Below are 17,502 nucleotides of genomic sequence, written 5' to 3' on the forward strand. Positions count from 1 at the left end.
AGTTGAACTAATGACAATTTTAACAACTATATCAGATAAACAGCAAGGATTTACTGTATAGCACAATATCTGGTAATAAACTATCATGGAAAAGACTATAAAAAAGAAAATATATACATATATGTCTATATAACTGAATCACTTTGCTGCACCCATGAAACTAATACAATATTGCAAATCGACTATACTTCAAAACCAAACCAAAACAAAACCCTGCAATATATCAGCTGAAGAAGTCCTTAGATGGGAATTTATAGCTTGAAATGCTTATATGAGAGAAAGTGAAAGTGAGAGTTGCTCAGTCGTGCCTAACTCTGCAACCCCATGGACTATGGAGTCCATGGAATTCTCCAGGCCAGAATACTAGAGGGGGAGCCTTTCCCTTCTCCAGGGGATCTTCCCAACCCAGGGATCGAATCCAGGTCTCCCACATTGCGAGTGGATTCTTTACCAGCTGAGCCACAAGGGAAGCCCAAGAATACCGGAGTGGGTAACCTATTCCTTCTCCAGTGGATCTTCCCAACCCAGGAATCAAACCGGGGTCTCCTGCATTGCAGGCAGATTCTTTACCAACTGAGCTATCAGGGAGGCCCCAGAATGTTATAAAATCAAGCATGTATATTCCTTCATGGCTGGAGTCAGGGGGTACTCTCAGCTCCAGGGGCCACCCCACATTTCTTGCCACATGGCCCTCTGTGTCTTCAATAGGAATCTCCCTCGAATTGAACCCCCATCATGCTTTGACTCTTTCTGACTTCTCAAACTCCTATCTCTAGATTCAGACTCGAAGGGTTCATGTGATTAGGTCAGGCCCACCTGGAAAATCTTCCCTTCTTAAAGACACATAAATAGGACCGAGCTGTGGAGTGAAATCCATCCTATTCACAGTCCTGGGGATTATAAAGGTTATGCACACTAGGGAGCAGGAAGCTTGGGCCCATCTTCAAATTCTACCCACTGCAATATCTACATCGATATGTAATCTTGGGCTTCCCTGGTGGCCCAGATGGTAAAGAATCTGCCTGCAAGGTGGGAGAGCTTAGATCGATTCTGGGTTAGGAAGATCCCCTGGAGAAGGAAAAGGCTACCCACTCCAGTATTCTTGCCTGGAGAAATCCATGGACAGAGAGACCTGGCATAATGTAGATAGGTAGATGGACAGGTAGATAGACACACAGAGTGTTTATTTCTGCAGCGTGTCTATGTTCACATATGGTCTACTAGAAATGACCAAATTCCCAAGTTTAGGCCAGGCATCCCATGGTATGTCAGGTAACAGAAAACTATCATTTCTCTGAGACACATTTCCTTATGTTCTGTGACATCCTTGCCCGTTTGCCACCTCTAATGTCACTGTCAGTGGAAAATGCCACAGGGAAGGAGGCATGCGCAGTGACAATAGGAATTGCAAGACGAGAATTACTACGAGGATCCGGTTGAAAATGAGGAAGACAGGGTTTTATTATTGTGTTGTTGTTGCAGGTGAGAAACAACAGACATCTTCAGATAAATAAATGGGCCTCTACTGTCTTTATCCTTTGGGGATTTCTGCCCACAACAGGCAAAATTTTCAAAATAATTGGGAGGAACTGGAATGAATTTGGCAGATGCATGCCATCTGTTGAAGCCAGACTCCCAGATCATTTCAAGGCTCTGTGAAGCTGCTTACAGAGGCAGGACTGCTGGGGGGCCACGTTCCACAAGGAGGGGTGGGGGGTCACCTCTCCAGGGCTCCCTCTAATGCAGCTCTTGTTCTGTTCATCTCTGCGTCACCGATTGTGAGTGACAGCTGGAGTAAACACAAAATTCTTCTCTTTTCTCTTTAGGGTCCACTGTCCAAATTCCTTTCTCCTCCAGCTTCCAGGCCTGGGTCCTAGTTGCTGATTGATCCTTCCAGGCTTTAGGCGACCTTCCTTCACACTTCAGGCAGCGGTCTTCACTCCGCCTGCTTCACCCAACAGGCCTCCCCGTTGGAGGGCGAGTGGGGGAGTGAGGCCCGAAGCTCGCCTTCACACTTCACAGAGTTTGGTAAATGAGTTTTTCTTCCCAGCGGGAAAAACACCGGGATAAAGGGACTATGTTTGTTTGAAGCTTGTAATTCAGACATCCATCTTCTTGGTGAATTTGTGTTCTAAATTTTCTCAGAAACAACAGAATAAACTAAACTTCTCAGGAGACCCCCAGACTGCTTTCAAACAGCACAAGCTGGGAAACCGAGGTTCTGTGATGTTTACTCCTCAGCAACCTGCCAGCTCCTGCTCCCCACGGTTCCCCAGTTCATCCGATAACTCTTATAGCTCTTTTTCCCATTTCATAAGAATATTTTTAAGCTTAAAAAAAACCTCTCCCTGTTCTTCCTACATGTCAGAAAGGGCTCTGAGAAGCAAAATCAATTTTCCTGCTCTGACATCTCAAGTACTTGAAATAAATGTGAGTGGGGTGAGAAGATCTTAATGAAACTGAAAGGAATAGAGATTTTTTGTTTTGATTTTTTTTCCACTCCAAAGTCTGGTTGCTGGCTTTCAATCAACACTGTTCTGCAGCTGTTCATAAATGTAGGCAGTGTGTTTAGGTCCACCACAATTGAGGTATTTTGTTTGAAAACTTCCTGGAATCTCCATTAATCTTCACAGCAAGTCTCTGGGGCAAATGCAACATCTCTGAACCTGAGATTCTCCAGGTTGGTGACTTACCCCATTTTTACAAATGAGAAGCAAGCCAGTAGAAGGGCCGGAACATAATTACTGAAAAAAAAAAAGTTCTCCAAAATAAGACTTATGACATTTCCTCAAGAACATAAGAGAAAAAAAATGCAAAGACGGTTTGATGTTTAAGTGTAAAATGGAAAAGCTTTCTTTCCATTTGTTCAAAATGAAATGAAAAAACAGAATATGTCTTTATTGCATCCAGTCTAGAAAACAGTTCAGTGGTTTCTTCAAATATTAACCATATGCTTACCATATAATCCAACCAATCCTGGATGTTTACCCAAAATAAACAAAAGCATATGTCCACAGAGGGACTTGAAGATGAAGGTTCACAGTGGCTTTATTTGTAAGAGCCACAGACTGGAAACAGTCCAAATGTCCAGCAACAAGTGAATGAATAAGCAAACTGTGGTTCATAATACAATGGAAACTGCTCAGTAATAAAAAAAGATGAACAACTGACATACACAATGACATGGATGAGTAAAAAAAAAAAAAAGGATGTATGCTGAATGAAAGAAACCAAACAAAAAATACAAACTGAATGATACCATTTTTATGAAATATAAACTAATCTATAATGCAAATAACTTCTTGCTGGGGAAAGAAGTACGAGTTACTAGGTTCAAGGGAAATTTGAGGACAATTATCTTGATTGTAATGAGTGTTTTATGAATGTTATCAAATGGTACATTTTAAATATATGTCCTTCATTGTATCAACTATACCTCAATAAAGCCATAAAAAACATAACAAGGATTCTTTTCTTCAATTTGATATGAAAAGAAAAAAAAAAGAATATACCTGTGTGCTCAAGAATTCTGAGATAATTATGAAGCTTGTAATGAACAGCAGCATGCACTCTCTTCATCTGAATGTTTGGAGCTGTTTAGAAAAATAATTTCCACTGTTCAGGCTCTCAGACAATACTTAATTATCTGATTGGATGGTATTGAGCTGGGAATGAATTTTATGGCTTCAAGTGCTATGGTTTCTCATGGATGATGTGCTTAAAGAACAGGAGATATCTTCCAATTCCTGCTGCATATCTTCCTGACTTGGTCCATGGAACAGGATTTGTCAACATTTCTACTGCTCAGGAAGAGCTGGGGCAAAGCTTCTGCTCTTACCCCCTCTCCATAACAGGAGAAGTAACTTATCTCCTGGATGAGATGAAAAAAAGTGTCCCTCTCTCTGACCAGCATGGAGGCAGGCTATTTTCTTCCCTCTCCCTCTCCTTCTAGCTGCTAAGTACACCTATAAGGTGGGGCCTCTTGTCCATTTGACTTGATGCGGCTTAAGATACACTCAGATCCTTCATCCATGTGACTGGAGGAGTCACCTCTGAAGTCAGAACTCCCCCACTGTGTGGTGGCAAGGTTTAGATTTGAGTTGAGTTGGAAAGAGGTCACTGAAAGCTGAGTTTTGCCTCAGGTCTGACTCATACTCTATAATCTGGCTAATAATAAAGTGGATACTATGATTTAAGTCCAAGCTCTAAACTGGTTCAGAATCATAGAGGAGGGAGCTGTGATTAAACAGATGATGGGACCCTGCTTGGAGAAGGCAATGGCAACCCACTCTAGTACTCTTCCCTGCAAAATCCCATGGGCGGAGGAGTCTGGTAGGCTGCAGTCTATGGGGTTGCTGAGGGTTGGACACGACTGAGTGACTTAACTTTACTAGGTGGTGCTCTCCTATAGATAACATAAAAAGCAAGACTTCCAGTTATAAATATGTAATGGGGATGTCATGTACAGCATCATGACTACGGTAAACAATATTGGATATTTGAAAGCTCCTAAAAGCATAGATTTTAGAAGTTGACATCACAAGAAAAAGAATTTGTAACTGTATAAGTGCTGAGCAAGGGAGCACAAAAATTGGTAGCTACGTATGGTGATGGATACTAACTAGACTTACTGCGGTGATTATTTTGCAATATATACAAATATTGAATTGTTATGTTGTACCCATGAAACTAACATAATGCTCTATGTCAGTTATATCTCAGTTTTTAAAAAGAATAAAAAAAGAGCCACTAAAAAAAGTAAGGGAAGACACAGGTGAATTTTTTGGTCACATACCTAAGTTAAAGTTTCTCTCATCTGGCATTTTGAAATGTCAATTATAAAAAGCGTTACACCTTTAAATCAATAGATACAAGGAAGAGATTAATCACACTTCTAAGATTAGAATGTCAAGGCTACTTGAGGGTATGCTATAAAATTTTAATATGTGAAGGTATTATTTTTTGTCATTCAGTTGCTAAATTGTCTAAGAATAATGTGGAAGAAGGAGTTGAAGTTTTGGGGGAAGCATTCTTACATAATATTTAAATGATTAAACAACTTATTAGATGATTTTTTCCCCCTGAATTCTTCATGGTTTCAGTTCTTTAAAATGGAAAAACCCAAGGTCCAAAAAAAGGAGAGGGGTGATATGTAAAGCTACCAAGAGATTCTTTTTAGTTTATCACACATCTCCCCATTACTTTCTGAACGTGTCATGGTTGAGGAAGGGTTGGGAGATTTTTGCTCAGGTAGAGCCATAGAACAGAGATGTCACGTGCAGAGACAGAAATGAGAAATGATACTGAAGGGAATGACTTGTAGCATCAAATAAGAACTGACTGTTAGGATGCAGGCTCAGAGTGCAGAGAAGACAGGTGTGACGGCCCCATGGAATGCTATGCCCTCCCATCACACTATTTCTCACGTCATGGTGCATTCATAAGGAAGTTGAGGGACTAACAGTCTCAATCAAGGAGCTGCCCTCAGTTCTGCGAGCAGGTTTCATCACATACTGGCTGGAGTTCTCTCGTCATCTCCTGTCATCTGCCACTGAGCCTAGAACTGCCACAAGAGACTTCATCTCCCACAGCTTCGTGGATTCTCCATCCCTTTAACCATCTTTATTTTTAAACCAGCGCATCCAGTACCTGGGCTCCCCAGGTGGTACTAATGGTAAAGAATATGCCTGACAGGGCAGGAGATGTAAGAGACATGGGTTCGATCACTCAGTTGGGAAGATCCCCTGGAGGAGGGCATGGCAACCCACTCCAGTATTCTTGCCTGGAAAAATCCCATGGACAGAGGAGCCTGTAGGCTACAGTCGATAGGGTCGCACAGTGTTGGACATGACTGAAGTGACTTAGTACATGCATCCAAGTTTGTTTGTTTGTTCTAAAGGGATTTGGGAAGGTCTCTCCAGGTGCAGTGGGGAGGGATTCCAAATTCTTGGGTTGGACAGGTGCCATCAAAATGTTTTACAATGCAATAGTCTAAACTTCATGCTTTCCTGTATACTTCTAGTAAAACTGCTGTCCTAGAGCAAAGAGCCTGAAGAGGTTATTGGACTTACTCAAAAGCAACAGAGTTAGGATAACAGAGCCTCCATAAGAAAAATGAGGCCTTTAGGTGCCTTTTCTTAAAGAGAGAAAGCTAGAGCCAGCCAAAGTTTGATCCCAGCTGTGTCTGAGTCCAGAACCACACTCTTTAACCACTGCTTTAAAGGATCTCCATTCTGAGGAAGAGTTTGCCATTACCAACCCTAAGTAGGTCAATACATGTAAGCATTTGTTTCTTACAGCTCTTTGTGAGCCTGGCTATCCATGACACTCTTTAGTCTTTCTCTTTTAGGAGTGATTCCTAGGGCCAAAGCCCTTCTAGTCTTCTAGGTACTATACTTATCTCAGGTATATCTGATAATTCAAGGAAGACTCCACGAGGCTTGCACTTCGATTCTTTGCGTAACTTATGCTGCTGCTCCCATGTTCATTTGCCATGGGTACCCAGCCTTTGGTCTCACCCTAGACCAATCTTGCAACAGTATTTGTTTCTTTGTTTGTATCATTTCCAATACCAAATCTCATCCACAAATGTAGATTTAACTAAAGATTTTGTGAGAGAGGCAGAAGGGTATAGTTTATGTTGCACGACAGATAGCATTTCACTCAAAAACTCCAGGGTATCTCTTAATTCTCTCTTCTTGGACTTGCAGCCACCTGCCTTCCAGGCTTCTTATCATCTCTTCTTGGTTCACTTGTGGAGCAATTTAGCTCTCTCCATGTTTCCATATCCAAGTTTATACACCTCTTCAAAACCACTGAGAATATCGTCAAGTGGATCAAATGCTACTGTTTCTGAGCATAAGGGTTTTGTTTGAACTGAGCCAAGCAAGTTATTCTTAATGAACAGCAAACCATTTTAAAGACAGTGAAATATTGTAAATATTTAATGTAGAAAGAAGCAAGGTAACAGAACCAGTTAAAACTCGTCTTGTTCAGGAGAGATGGTTAGGTTTTTTCAAGAGTCACCTCTGAAGTCTTTACAAAGAATAAGCCTTTTGTTCTCATAGAAACATTGGTTCCTGGAGAGACTTCCTCACCTGAAAAATGAAGATCTTCTCGGACAAATCATTCATCTGCATGAGGTATGATAGGGACCAATGGGGTTGAAATTCACGTGTCCGATGCCAGAAACCTAGTGGGAGAGTCAGTACTTCCCGAAGAGAGGACTCAAACTCGGTACAAACTTAGGTATAAAAGCCAATATCACATTTGCTTCTGAAATAGTTTTTAAGCAGCTAAGATTTTATGTCCAGCAAGGCAGAACAATGGTAATGATAATGTGATAGAAGTCCATCCACGTGGACACACATGCTGGTGTCTTTTGTATTTATCAGTACTGTCTCCTGCCATGCTGATGAGGCTTTGCGCAACACTACACAGAGTACAGTAGCCTCTTAATACCTGGCTGTCTCCCTTTAGGGTCTCTCCCAGACTCCAAGTTCCTCATCCACTTTTCTTTCTAGCCTGAGTGAATTACAGAGGAGGCTCAGTGCTCTGATTGTAATGATTCAAGATTTGGTGTTCCTATTGGATAAGCAACTATAATGGAGGAATCTATTTGCTTCCAGCCATTCTAGGTCCAAATGTTGACCATTTTCTTCTCCCAACCACTGAAGATTCTTGGCTTCAGCTATATAAGTAAGAGCAAGCTCTCCCCATTCTGACCCAGGATAAGAACCTGAGAATCTGCATTACTCACAAACTCCAATAGCTGATTTTTATGCATATTAAAATGTGATAACTCCTCTGATATAGAAAATGATTGTAGATGGAAGCTAACAGAACGTATTGGGAAGGGTGCCGGGGTGGTGTTGGTATGTGTGGGTCAGTGGTGGTTTGACAGCCTAGGATGCCTTTTCAGAACTGAGAAAGTTAGTCACCAATTTTTGGTGGTTCTTCCAGCACTTTTGTATCCCTTGTCCCCACTCTTCAACCTCAGGTTTGGGTTGACATAGGTTTGACTGGCTGCAAAGCAAGACCAGCTAAAGTCAATTACTGCCCCCTTGCCTCCCTCTTGGCCCTAGACCCAGAGCTGCTGAGATGAGCTGGTTCACAGCCCTCTGAGGGTAGTGATGGCACGTTTGTATTAACTTCTGTCCGTTTGTCTCCAGACACAGTCTGAGTGGCCTCATTTAAGTAGAGGCTGCAGACTGGTGGCCTCCTAATTATCTCCTGCATCTGTGTGTGTGGTCTTGACAGCTGTTCTGGGGTCACAGGGGGCTGCCACAGGCCCTCACGGGTTCCCTGCCCATCTGTCAGCCTCTCCATCCCTACTCAACAGAGGAACTCAGCTGCAGCCAGAGCACTGAGATCAGGGCTTGAATTGGCCTCTGTGAGCTCCATAATCATAGCCAGAAATGGAGAACAGCATCTTGAGTGAGTGTGCCTGGCTTTGCTGAGGCTCCCTACCTAGGAATCCTGAAAGCTCTTCCCTGGGAAGAAGAGACAAGATGCAGAGATAGCTGATGAACTCTTCAAAGTAGAGCAAAGTCAGAACTTTGAGTGGTGTGGCTCCTGGGGTCTGAGCCAATGAAAACTCAGATTAGACTTGGCAGCTATGGGGAAGGGGGCTTTAATTTCTGTTCCAAGGATATCTCCTGTCTTGTTAACTTTGTATATCAACCTCTTTTCAGGTTGAAGTGGGGAATGGTTTTCATTTTGTGGTAAACTCCCCTGGGAGCAAATTCTGCATTGGCTGGACTCCTATTGGCAGGGGCTGGGGTGGGGCGTTGGGGGGTGGGGTGTGTGTGTGTGTGGGGGGTGTTTGTCCTCAGGAAAGAGGAAAAGCATGTTCACTTTAGGGAACAAGGTTGGGCTCTGTGACCACAATCATTCCCAAGATCTTAGACTCAAAGATAAGCTTCTCTGATTCCTACTAATAGGATTCATGAAAGACTGATGGATGTAGGGGAAGGGAAGGAGAGAACAAAGGGCTTAGGCTCTTGGCCAGCAGAGGAGTGAAAAGTGCTGGAAAACTGTCCATAGTAAGAGTGGCATTGTGCTCTCAGATATGGGCTCATATGTCTTGAGCTGTGTTTCCTAGAACAGAACCTGTGAGAGACTCAAGATTATAGGATTACTGGGACATTAAGGGAATGTTCTTCATGAAAAACCTGTAAGTGTGGGAGGGAGCTAGGAAAGGGAGGGAGAAAGAGGTGAGGAAGGATGATGTCTTGGCCTGATCCGTGGCAAGAAATACCTGCAATGCCCCGGGTTTGACTTCATTCCCCGAAGGCGCTCAACCCCTGCCTGACCTCAGCTCCACAACCCTCACTGCGTGTGGAGGTGGACCAGCCCTAGAGATGGACAAGGCCCGTCTTGAAGGGCTCACAGTGGTCATAAATGCAGATAGGCAGGCAAGTATCTACGTTATCACACTTTTCGCTATCATGGTACTATTTCCATATCTTATCCCAGGAAGTGAGTTATTTCTAATCAATCCATCTTTGCTCTTCGGCACACCAATTTACAAATACATTTCACACCTAGTTTTCTAATGGTTCTCAAATCATTATTCCCCCAAGTTTTGCTCTGGGCTACAGTGATGAGTCATTACTCCCATTAAAAAGAACTGTAAGTTTTTTCCATTTAAATACCTACTTATGTTTATAAGCGGATTTCTTTTAATTTGATGTTTTAAAAATGATTAACACATTAAGGGTTTTGCTTTTGTAACTGAAGGTTAACTTCACTTCAATTAAGATGATAAAATCAATGTGTTTATGTCATAATTCAGAACATGGTAGTAAAATTAATTTTACTTTAAAATTAAAGATGAAAGCTTTAAATGTCATCTAACTTTTATACATATATGTCTAAGTGTATGTATAAACATATATTATAATTAATGAACATAGGAAGTTTATGGATAAGGAAGAAGAGAGAATTAGTAGCTTAAAACTGATGTTTGGTGTATTCAGTTGGGTCTTACTAAGAGGCGGTAAAGAGTTGTTCTCCACGTATTGTATGACCTGCCCAGAGAACATAGGTTCCTCATCTTCTAAAAAAAAAAACCTCACTTGAGAGCTGAATAACTCCGGGTCTTGGTGATGACACCTGTCAAGCTTTGTACGTATTTTATAAGTAAACAATATAAGTTCCTTGCTTCTAAAAGAACTAGAGCTTCCAGATTACCTTCTACTATGTCTGTTTGAAACTCTTTTATTGCCATTCTGGTTAATAAAGGAGCCAGGCTACAAGCATTTTTTATCCTCAGGACCCTGTGCTCCTACCATAATCAAGTGGCCAATCTCTTGCAATAACTCTTTTTAACATTATGCTTACTTAACGAGTTGGATTGGAAGACCCTGGGAGATTTGTTAAGGCTCTCCGTGGCCAAAATATGTTCTTACCTTCAGGGTACTAATTTGACCTGATCTGTATAAAATAGTCATGTGTACATGTTTTAACCGTGAAAGTATTCTATCATCCTCCACTCTTGTTCATCACTGGAACAACGTAGAGTCATTTTGTTTTGTCACCGACAAGTTGATCCTCTGCCATTCTCTCATTTTGCCTGAAGGTCTGTTATAAGCTACAGATTAGAAACTAGGTCTTCCTAGTCAGTTCAGTTCAGTTCAGTCACTCAGTTGTGTCTGACTCTTTGTGACCCCATGAATCATAGCACTGCAGGCCTCCCTGTCCATCACCAACTCCTGGAGTTCACTCAGACTCACGTCCATTGAGTCAGTGATGCCATCCAGCCATCTCATCCTCTGTCGTTCCCTTCTCCTCCTGCCCCCAATCCCTCCCAGCATCAGAGTCTTTTCCAATGAGTCAACTCTTCGCATGAGGTGGCCAATGTACTGGAGTTTCAGCTTTAGCATCATTCCTTCCAAAGAAATCCCAGGGCTGATCTCCTTCAGAATGGACTGGTTGGATCTCCTTGCAGTCCAAGGGACTCTCAAGAGTCTTCTCCAACAGTTCAAAAGCAACAATTCTTCAGCACTCAGCTTTCTTCACAGTCCAACTCTCACATCCATACTTGACCATTGGAAAAACCATAGCCTTGACTAGATGGACCTTTGTTGGCAAAGTAATGTCTCTGCTTTTCAATATGCTATCTAGGTTGGTCACAACTTTCCTTCCAAGGAGTAAGCGTGTTTTAATTTCATGGCTGCAATCACCATCTGCAGTGATTTTGGAGCCCAAAATTATAAAGTCTGACACTGTTTCCATGTTTCCCCATCTATTTCCCATGAAGTGATGGGACCGGATGCCATGATCTTCATTTTCTGAATGTTGAGCTTTAAGCCAACTTTTTCACTCTCCACTTTCACTTTCATCAAGAGGCTTTTGAGTTCCTCTTCACTTTCTGCCATAAGGATGGTGTCATCTGCATATCTGAGGTTATTGATATTTCTCCCGGCAATCTTGATTCCAGCTTGTGCTTCTTCCAGTCCAGCGTTTCTCATGATGTACTCTGCATAGAAGTTAAACAAGCAGGGTGACAATATACAGCCTTGACGCACTCCTTTTCCTATTTGGAACCAGTCTGTTGTTCCATGTCCAGTTCTAACTGTTGCTTCCTGACCTGCATACAGATTTCTCAAGAGACAGGTCAGGTATTCCCATCTCTTTCAGAATTTTCCACAGTTTATTGTGATCCACACAGTCAAAGGCTTTGGCATAGTCAATAAAGCAGAAATAGATGTTTTTCTGGAACTCTCTTGCTTTTCCCATGATCCAGCGGATGTTGGCAATTTGATCTCTGGTTCCTCTGCCTTTTCTAAAACCAGCTTGAACATCAGAAAGTTCACGGTTCACATATTCCTGAAGCCTGGTTTGGAGAATTTTGAGCATTACTTTTCTAACGTGTGAGATGAGTGCAATTGTGCGGTAGCTTGAGCATTCTTTGGCATTGCCTTTCTTTGGGATTGGAATGAAAACTGACCTTTTCCAGTCCTGTGGCCACTACTGAGTTTTCCAAATTTGCTGGCATATTGAGTGTAGCCCTTTCACAGCGTCATCTTTCAGGATTTGAAATAGCTCAACTGGAATTCCATCACCTCCACTAGCTTTGTTCATAGTGATGCTTTCTAAGGCCCACTTGACTTCACATTCCAGGATGTCTGGCTCTCGGTCAGTGATCACACCATCGTGATTATCTGGGTTGTGAAGATCTTTTTTGTACAGTTCTTATGTGTATTTTTGCCACCTCTTCTTGATATCTTCTGCTTCTATTAGGTCCATACCTTTTCTGTCCTTTATTGAGCCCATCTTTTCATGAACTGTTCCCTTAGTATCTCTAATTTTCTTGAAGAGATCTCTAGTCTTTCCCTTTCTGTTGTTTTCCTCTATTTCTTTCCATTGATCGCTGAGGAAGGCTTTCTTATCTCTCCTTGATATTCTTTGGAACTCTGCATTCAGATGTTTATATCTTTCCTTTTCTCCTTTGCTTTTTGCTTCTCTTCTTTTCACAGCTATTTGTAAGGCCTCCCCAGACAGCCATTTTGCTTTTTTGCATTTCTTTTCCATGGGGATGGTCTTGATCCCTGTCTCCTGTACAATGTCACGAACCTCATTCCATAGTTCATCAGGCACTCTGTCTATCAGATCTAGGCCCTTAAATCTATTTCTCACTTCCACTGTATAATCATAAGGGATTTGATTTAGGTCATACCTGAATGGTCTAGTGGTTTTCCCTACTTTCTTCAATTTCAATCTGAATTTGGCAATAAGGAGTTCATGATCTGAGCCACAGTCAGCTCCTGGTCTTGTTTTTGTTGACTATATAGAGCTTCTCCATCTTTGGCTGCAAAGAATATAATCAATCTGATTTCGGTGTTGACCATCTGATGATGTCCATGTATAGAGTCTTCTCTTGTGTTGTTGGAAGAGGGTGTTTGTTATGACCAGTGCATTTTCTTGGCAAAACTCTATTAGTCTTTGCTGTGCTTCATTCTGTATTGGGAGGCCAAATTTGCCTGTTACTCCAGGTGTTTCTTGACTTCCTACTTTTGCATTCCAGTCCCCTATAATGAAAAGGACATCTTTTTTGGGTGTTAGTTCTAAAAGGTCTTGTAGGTTTTCATAGAACTGTTCAACTTCAGCTTCTTCAGCATTACTGGTTGGGGCATAGACTTGGATTACTATGATATTGAATGGTTTGCCTTGGAAACAAACAGAGATCATTCTGTCGTTTTTGAGACTGCATCCAAGTACTGCATTACAGACTCTTTTGTTGACCATGATGGCTACTCCATTTCTTCTGAGGGATTCCTGTTCGCAGTAGTAGATATAATGATCATCTGAGTTAAATTCACCCATTCCAGTCCATTTTAGTTTGCTGATTCCTAGAATGTCGACATTCACTCTTGCCATCTCTTGTCTGACCACTTCCAATTTGCCTTGATTCATGGACCTGACATTCCAGGTTCCTATGCAATATTGCTCTTTACAGCATCGGACCTTGCTTCTATCACCAGTCACATCCACAGCTGGGGAAACAACAAAAAAGGACAGGCTATAAGCACCGGCAGGAAGGACCAAACCAAATATGATAATCAGATAACTATCAATACTTCCAGGGATCTGCTCATGGCCACAGGTCTCCCAGAGAAGCTGACCTCTCTCCTGTGAGCAGACCTGTCAGACCATGCCAGGACATCAGGCAGAGCTTCCAGGACTCCTAAAACCCAGAATTAGATACATTATGAGAGCAGACAGCTGAACCATAGTTTGACGAAACAAAACCTGATTATGTAGACAGATGAAACAGATGACAGAAATACTATTGTATTTGTTTCTACTGTTCTATTTTTGAGGTGCATAAAAAGAAGCCCCTTTCCTGTATTCTTATTATGCCTTTAACCTTCAAAATAGCTAGCTGGAGTTGTGCAAACTGGAATGAAACTGAGTGATGTCTTATCCCAACTGTCTCCTCAGAATTCACGAGAGACATTCTAAGGGAAATCTTAACACAGGGACAAGCTAAAGAATCACAGAAGACTGTAAGATGATGATGGTGCTGGTAATTGGAATGCAGATGAATGTTTTCACAACGGGCTATGCTTAGTGGCAATAATAGCACCTGTCTTTAACAGTGTTCTTGTGAGGATAAGACCACTAAACTCAAAAGGGTTTACTACAGTACTTGGCCTGAAGCAATTGCTCAATAAATGTTATTTCCTAAGGTTATTATCACTGATACAATTGCTTAATCCTCATGGTAACTCTGTGAGAAAGGAGTGTAAAATTGACGTGAAAACCAGCCCATGGGAGTAAAAGGGATCTTCCCTCCATAAGCACGCTGCTGGTCCTATCTCAGTCAAGAGCTGCTTCTGGACCACAAGGGGATAAGTGCCCTCTGTGCTTAGGCAGGGCACAGCAGGCACAAGTGTACCAATGTTTGTGTTCCTAGTTTAGAAGCTGACATTGGGTAAATGTCTGATGCAAAAGCAAGTCTTGTGGGTATTTTAGAGAAGAGCATTCCAGGCAGAGGGAACAGCGTGGGCAAAGACCTCAGACAGGAACATGCCTGGTGAGACCAAGAAGTGACCAGGAGGCCAGTTTGGTAAGGGCGCTTGGGTGAGAGGCAGGGTAGATGGTGCTGAGAGCCCGAGTCATAGGGTGTCCTGACCATTTGGCTCCCTCAGTCCTGGTGAGGGTCTTTGGCTTTTATCCCAAGTAAGATGAGAGCCACTGGAGGTTTTGATCAGAGGGGTGTGAGTGTGAAGTCACTCAGTCGTGGTTGACTCTTTGCGACCCCATGGACTGTAGCCTACCAGTCTCCTCCATTTTCCAGGCAAGATTACTAGAGTGGGTTGCCATTTCCTTCTCCAGGGAATCTTCCCGACCCAGGGATCGAACCTGGGTCTCCTGCACTGTAGGCAGACACTTTACCATCTGGATCAGAGGGGTGAGTAACACTAAAAGCTCACTCAGGCTATTGTGGTAATGGCTCATTTTGTAATAAGAGTCAGTATAGAAGCAGAGAAACCAGTTAGAAGGTTGGTGCAAAGGCCATCTCGAAGTTATAGGCACAGGATACAGCAACAAATAAAATCAGGCCAGACTTCATGTTTGCAGAGATGGACAGTAAGACAAAGGAGCCGGCTGAAATACAGCATATCATGAAGATGAGTACGTAGAGGGTGATGGAAGGTGTCTGCCTCCAGCTGAGTTAGAACAGTGGCAGGTCAATGCTCCTACTATTAACTACCAAAATGGCCAGAAATGAACACTAGAAAGATGTTTTTGAACATAATCAAAATAGGGAGCAGAATCCTGTAGCTGGAATCACAGAGATATATTCATCAGCTGCTTTTACCTTTGGGCATTGGCCCAAGTGTCAGACAAGAGGTTCCATTAAAATATAAGCCAGATAACATCATTACTTTGGCTTTACATGAAGTGATATGCATCTCATTTCATGTAAAGCTAACATCTTTTAAATAACTACAGAGCCTTTTGGTGAAGGAGAAAGAGGAGAATGAAAAACCTGGATTAAAACTCAACATTAAAAAAACTAAGATCATGGCACCCAGTCCCATCACTTCATGGCAAATAGATGAGGAAACAATGGAAACAGTGACAGACTTTATTTCCTTGGGCTCCAAAATCACTGCAGATGGTGACTGGAGCTATAAAATTAAAAGATGCTTGCTCCATGGAAGAAAAGCTATGACAAACCTAGATAGCATATTAAAAGCAGAGACATGACTTTGTGGACAAAGGTCCATATAGTCAAAACTATGGTTTTTCCAGTAGTCATGTATGGATGTGAGAGTTGGACCATAAAGAAGGCTGAAGAAGAAGTGAGAAGTGAGTCGCTCAGTTGTGTCTGACTCTTTGCGACCCCATGGACCATACAGTTCAAGGAATTCTCTAGGCCAGAATTCTGGAGTGCGTAGCCTTTCCCTTCTCCAGGAGATCTTCCCAACCCAGGGATCAAACCCAGATCTCCCACGTTGCAGGTGGATTCTTTATCAGCTGAGCCACAAGGGAAGCCCAAAGAAGGCTGAGTGATGAAGAATTAATGCTTTCAAACTGTGGTGTTGGAGAAGACTTTTGAGAGTCCCTTGGACTGCAAAGAGATCAAACCAGTTAATCCTAAAGGAGATCAATCCTGAATATTCACTGGAAGGACTGATGCTGAAGCTGAGGCTCCAGTACTTTGGCCATCTGATGCGAAGACCCTGATGCTGGGAAAGATTGAAGGCAGGAGGAGAAGGGGATGACAGAGGATGAGATGGTTGGATGGCATCACCGACCATGGACATGAGTTTGGGCAAGCTCCAGGAGTTAGTGATGGACAGGGAAGCCTGGTGTGCTGCCGTCCTCGGGGTCACAAAGAGTCGGACACCACTGGGCAACTGAACAGCAACAACAGACCCTTCAGTTGGACCTCCTTATTAGCTCTCTAACCATTTCCTAGTATGATTTCCCTTTGCTCCTTCTGCTTCAGCCACCCTCAACATTTTGCTCCTCCTCAAAGCTGCCAAGCCATGGATGACTCAAAGCCTTTGCTTGCTGTGCATTTCATTTTAAAATTAATTTTTATTGGAGTATAGTTGTTGTACAATGCTGTGTTAGTTCTGCTGTACAGGAAAGTAAATCAACTGTATGTACACATATATCCCCTTTATGCTATGCATTATAGCTGGAATGCACTTCTTCCAGTGATTAGCACCCCCACCTCCCTTGTCCTCCTTTACTCACTGCTATCTTTTCAATGATTCCTTCCCTGACACACTATTCAAAAATTACAACAACATTCCCAGAGTTCCTTATACCCTTTCCTTGCTTTATTTTTCCTCCAGATCACTAATCACCATAGTCTTTATTACATACTTATTGGTGTTGATTACTCTTTCCTTCCCCTCCCTACGCTAAAGAGGGAATTTACTTTTATGTTTTGTTCACATTACTTAAAATAGGGACTGGCCCATTGTAGTGCCATGATAAATATATGTTGAAAATAAATGACTGACTGAATAAATGAATGATCCACATACCTGATAAGTTTCAATACTTATCTGAACAACAGTGATAAGTTTCAACCATATAGAGTTAAATTAACTTGAAATTGAAGGGGATGACAGAAGTTGATGCAAAACTGTCCTTTCTAGGAAGCTCAGAGTTATGGGAGAAGGTTCCAGCAAGCCTCACTAATAATCTCTTAAAATTTACAGTGAAAGCCTGAAGACATGGATGAACTGTTGGAAAGTCAGCAATAATCTTTGCCTGCTATAGATCAATCCAAAAGGGCTCAGAAGGAAAAGAATGTGGTCAGGCTATTTTTTTCTGACTTGTTTTCCAAAGGACAACTTGATCTAACTTCAGTATCAGAGAAAGTCTCCTACCCTGGGTAGGAAAAATAATCTGTAGAAAGAAGTCTCAGTAAACAACCTCTCAGGAGTCATTTGCACACATGTGGAAAAACAAAAAGGTGATGAAAAATGTAAAATTTTCTGCAGTCTCATCAAATTGTCCACAAGG

This window comes from Bos mutus, chromosome 22, assembly GCF_027580195.1.
Source record: "Bos mutus isolate GX-2022 chromosome 22, NWIPB_WYAK_1.1, whole genome shotgun sequence".
Taxonomy (NCBI): Eukaryota; Metazoa; Chordata; class Mammalia; order Artiodactyla; family Bovidae; genus Bos; species Bos mutus.